Source organism: Brassica napus, unplaced genomic scaffold (assembly GCF_020379485.1).
Source record: "Brassica napus cultivar Da-Ae unplaced genomic scaffold, Da-Ae ScsIHWf_1377;HRSCAF=1954, whole genome shotgun sequence".
In the NCBI taxonomy this organism is placed as follows: Eukaryota; Viridiplantae; Streptophyta; class Magnoliopsida; order Brassicales; family Brassicaceae; genus Brassica; species Brassica napus.
This window is the reverse complement of record NW_026014795.1, coordinates 35,001-45,000: the sequence shown is the minus strand read 5'-3', so window position 1 is coordinate 45,000 and position 10,000 is coordinate 35,001.

The following is a 10,000-nucleotide window of genomic DNA, read 5'->3' as shown; positions in this document are numbered from 1 at the left end:
GCTACAAGGTTCGGAGTTTTGTTGTCTTCACGGATGTCTATAGCAACTTTTGATCAACACTTGACATCCTAAACTCATTGTTGACATATTTTTGATGTTTCCTTTCAGAAAACTTTCTTCAAAAATATTAATTTTTGAATTTTTGGCTTCTCGGGTGATTTTGGCTGTCCGTGGGGGATTTTCGCCCACGACGTGGGTGATTTTCGCCACGACGTGGGTGATTTTCGCCACGACGTGGGTGATTTTCGCCCACGAGGACTGTCCGTGGGTGATTTTCGCCACGAGGACTGTCCGTCAGTACACATATCAGCACGTTGGCCCTTCCCGTGGACTGTCCGGGTGATTTTGGCCCACGATGACTGTCCGTCAGTACGCATATCAGCACGTTGGCCCTTTCCGTGGACTGTCCGGGTGATTTTCGCCCACGAGGTCAGTACATCAGTACACATATCAGCACGTTGGCCCTTCCCGTGGACTGTCCGTGGGTAATTTTCGCCCACGAGGACTGTCCGTGGGTGATTTTCGCCCACGAGGACTGTCCGTCAGTACACATATCAGCACGTTGGCCCTTCACGTGGACTATCCGTGGGTGATTTTCGCCCACGAGGACTGTCCGTGGGTGATTTTCGCCTACGAGGACTGTCCGTGGGTGATTTTCGCCCACGAGGACTGTCCGTCAGTACGCATATCAGCACGTTGGCCCTTCCCGTGGACTGTCCGGGTGCTTTTCACCCACGAGGACTGTCCGTCAGTACGCATATCAGCACGTTGGCCCTTCCCGTGGACTGTCCGGTTGATTTTCGCCCACGAGGACAGTACATCCGTACACATATCAGCACGTTGGCCCTTCCCGTGGACTATCCGTGGGTGATTTTCGCCCACGAGGACTGTCCGTGGGTGATTTTCGCCTACGAGGACTGTCCGTGGGTGCTTTTAACCCACGAGGACTGTCCGTCAGTACGCATATCAGCACGTTGGCCCTTCCCGTGGACTGTCCGTGGGTAATTTTCGCCCACGAGGACTGTCCGTGGGTGATTTTCGCCTACGTGGACTGTCCGTGGGTGATTTTCGCCCACGAGGACTGTCCGTCAGTACGCATATCAGCACGTTGGCCCTTCCCGTGGACTGTCCGGGTGCTTTTCACCCACGAGGACTGTCCGTCAGTACGCATATCAGCACGTTGGCCCTTGTCATGTCCCTGATTCTAGATAGAGCCTTCGGGCACAGCCATGGTACGGGGAGACGTGCTAGTCAGGTCGTAAGACCTAAAGACAAGCGTATCATGGCTGGAATGGATGGTTAAGTGCATCAGTATGCTGAGACTTGACCAGAATCGGATGGAGACAAGGAAATAAGAGCTGGATGAGTTCTAAGGCAGCTGGACGATGATGGGAAGCAGCTCAGTCAGCTAGGACAAGCTTAGTGTAGCTCACACTAGCTTGGGTCAGCTCCAGTAGCTGGATCACTAGCTCCCTCAGCTGGGGAAGCTGGCACTCAGCTCAACTCAGCTGGGTGGAGTGTTATGGTCCGGGCCAGTGTTGCCGGTCCATGGGCGGTCAAGGGTCCGGCTGGGTGGTGGCTGAACCACTAAGGGCCTATGGGTCTTTATTGGGTCCGTGGGTCTTGGTGGATGTACTTGGGATGCAGATTGAGGCATTGGGCCTATTTCCAGACAGCCCACACGCCAAAGGGAGCAGTTGGACGGTTGATGGGCGAAAAGGTGGGAATTGGGCAGTTTGTGTCTTTTCCCTTCCAACCGGTTGCAACTGTCCGCCCAGGCAGTTATTGGCCGACCTTTCTCTATAAATACAGACACTTGGGTGTCGAAAATGGCATCAAATTCCTTAGGGAAAACTCTGCCAAAATCGTGACAGAAAGAAAGAGAGAAAGAGAGAAGAAGGCCGGCCAAACCGAGACTGTGGGTGGTGGTGATCGGACTCCGACCAGAAGTTGGTCTGTGGGAAGAGGAGAGCATTTGGTGATGGCAACCAGAGGCAAGGAGAAGGATCTGGAGAAGGGCTTGAGCACTCCTGAGCGCACGCCCAAGGTGAGTGGGATGGACCGAACCATCCTACCATGGCCGCGGTGGAATTCCGTGTAGGCTGTGGTCGGATTGGTTGGACCAGACCCATCTCTTCCTTTTCCCTTACTATTCTACTTCATCTCTTCTATGTTCTGAATGTGTTGGATGATTCAGACACGTTCTGACTGAGCCATGGTCTTGGTCGGTACCCAGAAACCCTCCATGGCCTTGGTTGGGCTGGTGTGTTGAGATCTCATAGTTCCTGAAGGGATTATTGGGATCCGACCATGGATTGTTCTTAGTGATGATTTATCATGAATTATCATGGTTTCTAATTGGATTTATCAGTCCGATTTGATGGTGGTCAGTTATGGCCGGTTTAGTGGAATTTGGCCGAGTTCTAGGTGAAGGAGGCCGGTTCTGTCTAATCTGATTGTGGATTCTTCTTAGTTGGGAATTATCAGTAATTGTCATGAATTTTATTTAGTTTTTGGAGATGTATTAAAAATGGCCAGAAATGGGATTTAGCCTTGGTCGTTTGTGGTTCAGTGTGATTGATGGGTTAGATCACATTGGATCAGTCTGGCCGTGTGTTAAATGGTTGTTTGGGATGTCTTAGTTGATGTCCTGAGTATGGCCGAGTGCTTTGTTGACTGATCGGTTAGCTTAGAGAACTTAGTTTAAGGGAACCAAACCATGCAATGTTAGATGAGCTTACTAGGGTATCGGTTTGTTATGTACTTATGTTGTTGTGTTGTGTGTGTGTTGTGGTTTCAGGATCGGACCAGGACCGTGGCAAGGCCAAGGAACCGTGAGGACTTAGCTGTGGATGGATGTGTGGGTTATGGGATAGTATTGTATTATGACTTATGACTTAGCCTATTGTGCAACTGACTGATTGTATGGATCACATGTTTATATTTATACAATGAATGTTTTCTCTTGTCTATCTGGTCGTGCATTGATTGAATGAACCTCAAGATTTCGAAAATGACTTAGTGAATATGGAACTTTAAAACTGATGGAACTTAGAAACATGGTTTAGGTAAGGCACGGACCTAGTGGGACCTAAGGGTCAGGTTCGGGTCTTACAAGTTGGTATCAGAGCGGAGTTGATTCTAGGATTTGTTTGGGTTTGGGTTAGTCACCACACATCCGGCTGGTTCTCATGGTAAGGTCTGGTCGTTTTGCTTAGCCTTAGGGATTGTTGTGATTTATTTTGTTATATCATGTGAGCTGACATGATTGTTTACATGTGTTGAATCCCAAGGGTGGAAAAAGCAAGTCCAGATCTCGGAAGGGTAAGGATGGAGCTGGGGCATCCGGTCCAGTGGGTGCAGATGATGTGAATCTGGCCGCAACATTGCCAATCCAAGCGGATGGGGTTAATGTTGGGACTGGATTGCCTTCGGTTCAGCTCAACCCTACTGAGGTTCGTGTGGATGGAGCTGAGTTCCAGCTGGAACATGAGCCAGAACGAGCTGATGGAGCTAATGGAGCTGATGGGAATGGACGGCAGCAACAGGATGGGCTGGAAGGTGAAGGCGAATCTTCACAGACTGGCCGTCTTGGTGACCGTAATGGGGCTGCGGACGGCAGGGCAGCTGGTCCGGTGAACCAGGCTGCGGAACCATCCATGCATGAGGTTCTGGAGGTCATGAGAGCTATGAGTACTCAAATGTTGGCTTTGACTCAGGCGTTTACACCTTTGGGTCAGGACATACCGACTCATACTGCTATTCCTATAAGGAACCAGCAGGCTGGCCGAGCAGCAGCAGCTCCGGTAGCTGGTGGAGCAGCTCCGGTTCATGGGGAACAGGAAGCTGAGGTGATTGAGATTGACCCCCCAGCTAGGGCGACCAGGAAGGTGGATTACTTGAAGGTGCTGGAGCACATCACTCGTATGGGCACTAAACACTTTGCTGGAAGTGTTGACCCTCTTGAGGCGGATGAGTGGAGGAGCAGGTTGGCTCGTAACTTCAGCTCAAGCCGCTGCCCAGAGGACTACCAGAAGGACATTGCGGTTCACTTCTTGGAGGGAGATGCCCACAACTGGTGGTTGGCTCTTGACAAGCGCACCAATGGTACCATAGAGCGCTTTGAGGACTTTGAGGTTGAGTTCAACCACAAGTACTTCCCAGCTGAGGCATGGGACCGTTTGGAAGCTAAGTTCCTGGACTTGGTTCAGGGACGCAGGACGGTACGTGAGTACGAAGAAGAGTTCAACCGACTCAGGCGCTATGTGGGTAAGGAGTTGGAGGACGAGGCAGTTCAGGTTCGCCGGTTCATCAGAGGCCTTAGGGCTGAACTCCGGACCTATTGCTCAGTCCGTACCTTCTCCACTGTGTCTGAGCTGGTTGAGAGGATGGCCTTGCTTGAGGTCAACCTTGCGGATGAGCATAAGCAGAAGGTCAAAAGTGTGGTGGTGGCTTCAAGCCAGAGTGGTGACCGGAAGAGGAAAAGGGACCAGGCTGAAGAGGGTAAAACCTCAAGTGGTAGGCCTGTGTGTCCCAAGTGTGGCCGACACCATGGAGGTGAATGTTGGAGAGCAATGGGAGCTTGTCTTCGATGTGGTAAGATGGATCACTCAGCTCGGGACTGTCCTAGACAGGAGCAAGGAGCTGGTGGTGATACCAGGACTTGCCACTACTGTGGAAAGAAGGGACATCTCCGTAAGGATTGTCCCAAGTTAGCAGCCGGGTCGAGCAAGGGCCGTGGTGAGGGCAACAAGCCAGACCAGAACCGCGGTCAGACCTCTGCACCCCGCGTCTATGAGCTGTCCAAGGATGAGGACAAGGCTGGACCATTCCTCGCGATCACTGGTAATGTGTCTGATCTTATTCTTTCCAATTCAGTAGAATTGCATGGTATGGAACCTAGGACGGTTAGATACTTAGTTTGGGTCATGTGTAGGGACCCTAAGTATTGGTGGTGTGGAAACACATGTACTTTTCGATACTGGAGCTACACATAGTTTTGTGAGTCCAGGGATGCTCGGAAAGGGGTTGTTCCAGTTGGGAACGGGGGATTGTCCTGGGGTAGTGAATGCGGCCGGTGGGCAAGTGATGCATTCGCTAGGGGTGATTCAGGACGTCCCAGTAATGATCCAGGACAGGGTCATGCCTGTGGATCTTGTGGTAGTCCACCTAAAGAATCACGAGGTGATCTTGGGTATGGACTGGCTTGGAAAGTATCGGGCCACTCTTGACTGTCACCGGGGGCGTGTGCTTTTTGAGAGTGGGTGTGGGGCTCCGATCAGGTTCCAAGGTATACGTCCGATCTCTGGATGCTTGGTGGTGTCAGCTATCCATGTTGAGAGGATGCTGAGGAAGGGTTGTGAGGCTTATCTGGCCACAATCGCCACTAAGGAGGTCGTAGGGGGTGGTGACCCGGAGGGAATACCGCTGGTTGGTGAGTTCCAGGATGTGTTTAGGGCGCTACAGGGCATTCCCCCTGATAGGTTGGATCCATTCATAATAGAACTCGAACCAGGGACGGCCCCATTATCCAAAAGTCCCTACAGAATGGCTCCTGCCGAGATGGCCGAGCTTAAGAAGCAACTTGAAGAGTTGCTGGATAAGGGTTTCATACGGCCTAGTGTGTCACCCTGGGGAGCACCAGTCCTCTTTGTGAAGAAGAAGGATGGTAGCTTCAGATTGTGTATTGACTATCGAGGGTTAAACCGGGTGACTGTGAAGAACAAGTACCCATTGCCTCGGATAGATGAGTTGTTGGATCAGCTCAAGGGTGCAAAATGGTTTTCTAAAATCGATTTGGCTTCAGGGTATCATCAGATTCCCATTGAACCAAATGATGTAAGGAAGACAGCCTTCCGAACCAGGTATGGCCACTATGAGTTTGTGGTCATGCCATTTGGATTAACCAATGCACCAGCAGCTTTCATGAAGATGATGAACAGCATATTCAGGGATTTCCTGGATGAGTTTGTAATCATCTTCATTGATGATATCTTGGTCTACTCCAAGACCAAAGAGGATCATGAGAGACATCTAAGAGCAGTGTTGGGACGATTGAGGGAACAACAGCTCTATGCCAAATTGAGCAAGTGCAGTTTTTGGCAAAGAAGTGTTGGGTTCCTGGGTCACATTGTATCCGACCAAGGTGTCTCCGTGGACCCGGAAAAGATTAAGGCCATACAAGAATGGCCTAGACCTAAGAGTGCAACTGAAGTCAGGAGCTTTCTAGGTCTGGCCGGTTATTACAGGAAGTTTGTCAAGGGGTTTGCCAGCTTGGCTCAACCTATGACACAACTGACTGGGAAAGACGTGAGGTTTGTATGGTCTGAGAAATGTGAGGAATGTTTCTCTGCACTTAAGCACATGTTGACAAGTGCACCGGTATTGGTGTTGCCAGAGGCAGACCAACCATATGTGGTTTACACAGACGCCTCCATAACCGGATTAGGATGTGTATTAACCCAACATGGGAAGGTCATCGCTTATGCCTCTAGGCAGTTGAGGAAGCATGAGGGGAACTATCCAACCCACGACCTTGAGATGGCCGCAGTGGTGTTCGCCCTCAAGATATGGCGATCATACTTGTATGGTGCCAAGGTTCAGATTTTGACCGACCACAAGAGTCTCAAGTATATATTCACTCAACCTGAGTTGAATTTGAGGCAAAGGAGATGGATGGAGTTCGTGGCCGATTATGATCTGGATATTGCTTACCATCCAGGTAAAGCAAACCTAGTGGCCGATGCCTTAAGCCGTAGGAGAGCTGAGGTATCAGCCGAGAGGGAAGCAGAGGTGCTGGAAGGGATGGTTAGGACATTGCATTTAAACACACTGGCCAGCGAGGACGAGCCGTTGGGTTTAGAAGCAGTGAACCAGGCTGATCTCCTTACCAGGATCAGGCAAGCACAAAGCTTGGATGAGAACCTCCAGAAGGTTGCTCTGAATGATAAAACCGAGTACCAGGTTGCGAGTGATGGTACGATTTTGGTCCATGGGAGGATCAGTGTTCCGAATGTAAGGGAACTAAAGGAAGAGATTATGAGTCAGTCTCATAAGTCTAAGTTCTCTGTGCACCCGGGACTGAACAAGATGTACAAGGATATCAAGAGGTACTATCATTGGATCCGTATGAAGACGGATGTGGCCGAGTGGGTGGCTAAGTGTCCTACTTGCCAACTCGTCAAGGCTGAGCACCAAGTACCCAGTGGATTACTCCAGAATCTACCTATTCCAGAATGGAAGTGGGATCACATCACCATGGACTTTGTGTCAGGTTTTCCCATGACCAGGAATAGAAAGGATTCGGTTTGGGTAGTGGTGGATCGTCTGACCAAGTCAGCTCTGTTCATACCAATCAAGAAGACTGATGGTGTGGAGCCCTTGGTACAGATTTACATGGATCAGGTGGTACGCCTGCATGGTGTACCAGCCAGTATTGTGTCGGATAGGGACCCTCGGTTCACTTCTTATTTCTGGAAGGCTTTCCAAAAGGCCTTGGGAACAAGAGTGCACATGAGCACAGCCTATCACCCCCAAACGGATGGTCAGTCTGAAAGAACCATCCAGACGTTGGAAGACATGTTAAGGGCTTGTGTCTTGGACTGGGGAAATTCCTGGGAAAGACACTTGCCATTGGTAGAGTTTGCTTACAACAACAGCTTCCATACCAGTATTGGGATGTCGCCCTACGAAGCTTTGTACGGACGGCCCTGCAGGACACCATTATGCTGGACCCAAGTGGGGGAGCGCAGCATGATAGGACCTGAGATAGTGGAGGAGACCACGGAGAAGATTAAGTTCATCCGTGACAAGATGAAGGAGGCACAGGACCGTCACAAGTCTTATGCGGATAAGAGAAGGAAACATGTTGAGTTTGAGGTGGACGACATGGTCTACCTCAAGATGATTACTTTCAGAGGTCGGAAAAGGGTTTCTGGCCGAGGGAAGTTGGATCCAAGGTACTTGGGTCCATTCCGGATCATTGAGAGAGTTGGTTCGGTGGCTTACAAGCTTAACCTACCAACTGAGATGGAAGCATTTCATAATGTATTCCATGTGTCTCAATTGAGAAAATGTCTTTCAGATCAAGACATTGTGATACCGGAAATTCCATCTGATCTAGGCACGAACCTCACCTTGGAGACAAGGCCGGTTCGGATTGTAGACAGGATGGAAAAAGCAATGAGGAACAAGACCATTCAAATGGTCAAAGTCGTGTGGGAATGCAGTGGGCAAGAACAAGTCACTTGGGAAACCGAGATGAGAATGAAAGCTGACTATCCAGAGTGGTATGGTCAGTTTATGATGGAGACAAGTCTAGACTTGGATTCGAGGACGAATCCATCTCAAGTGGGGGAGACTTGTCATGTCCCTGATTCTAGATAGAGCCTTCGGGCACAGCCATGGTACGGGGAGACGTGCTAGTCAGGTCGTAAGACCTAAAGACAAGCGTATCATGGCTGGAATGGATGGTTAAGTGCATCAGTATGCTGAGACTTGACCAGAATCGGATGGAGACAAGGAAATAAGAGCTGGATGAGTTCTAAGGCAGCTGGACGATGATGGGAAGCAGCTCAGTCAGCTAGGACAAGCTTAGTGTAGCTCACACTAGCTTGGGTCAGCTCCAGTAGCTGGATCACTAGCTCCCTCAGCTGGGGAAGCTGGCACTCAGCTCAACTCAGCTGGGTGGAGTGTTATGGTCCGGGCCAGTGTTGCCGGTCCATGGGCGGTCAAGGGTCCGGCTGGGTGGTGGCTGAACCACTAAGGGCCTATGGGTCTTTATTGGGTCCGTGGGTCTTGGTGGATGTACTTGGGATGCAGATTGAGGCATTGGGCCTATTTCCAGACAGCCCACACGCCAAAGGGAGCAGTTGGACGGTTGATGGGCGAAAAGGTGGGAATTGGGCAGTTTGTGTCTTTTCCCTTCCAACCGGTTGCAACTGTCCGCCCAGGCAGTTATTGGCCGACCTTTCTCTATAAATACAGACACTTGGGTGTCGAAAATGGCATCAAATTCCTTAGGGAAAACTCTGCCAAAATCGTGACAGAAAGAAAGAGAGAAAGAGAGAAGAAGGCCGGCCAAACCGAGACTGTGGGTGGTGGTGATCGGACTCCGACCAGAAGTTGGTCTGTGGGAAGAGGAGAGCATTTGGTGATGGCAACCAGAGGCAAGGAGAAGGATCTGGAGAAGGGCTTGAGCACTCCTGAGCGCACGCCCAAGGTGAGTGGGATGGACCGAACCATCCTACCATGGCCGCGGTGGAATTCCGTGTAGGCTGTGGTCGGATTGGTTGGACCAGACCCATCTCTTCCTTTTCCCTTACTATTCTACTTCATCTCTTCTATGTTCTGAATGTGTTGGATGATTCAGACACGTTCTGACTGAGCCATGGTCTTGGTCGGTACCCAGAAACCCTCCATGGCCTTGGTTGGGCTGGTGTGTTGAGATCTCATAGTTCCTGAAGGGATTATTGGGATCCGACCATGGATTGTTCTTAGTGATGATTTATCATGAATTATCATGGTTTCTAATTGGATTTATCAGTCCGATTTGATGGTGGTCAGTTATGGCCGGTTTAGTGGAATTTGGCCGAGTTCTAGGTGAAGGAGGCCGGTTCTGTCTAATCTGATTGTGGATTCTTCTTAGTTGGGAATTATCAGTAATTGTCATGAATTTTATTTAGTTTTTGGAGATGTATTAAAAATGGCCAGAAATGGGATTTAGCCTTGGTCGTTTGTGGTTCAGTGTGATTGATGGGTTAGATCACATTGGATCAGTCTGGCCGTGTGTTAAATGGTTGTTTGGGATGTCTTAGTTGATGTCCTGAGTATGGCCGAGTGCTTTGTTGACTGATCGGTTAGCTTAGAGAACTTAGTTTAAGGGAACCAAACCATGCAATGTTAGATGAGCTTACTAGGGTATCGGTTTGTTATGTACTTATGTTGTTGTGTTGTGTGTGTGTTGTGGTTTCAGGATCGGACCAGGACCGTGGCAAGGCCA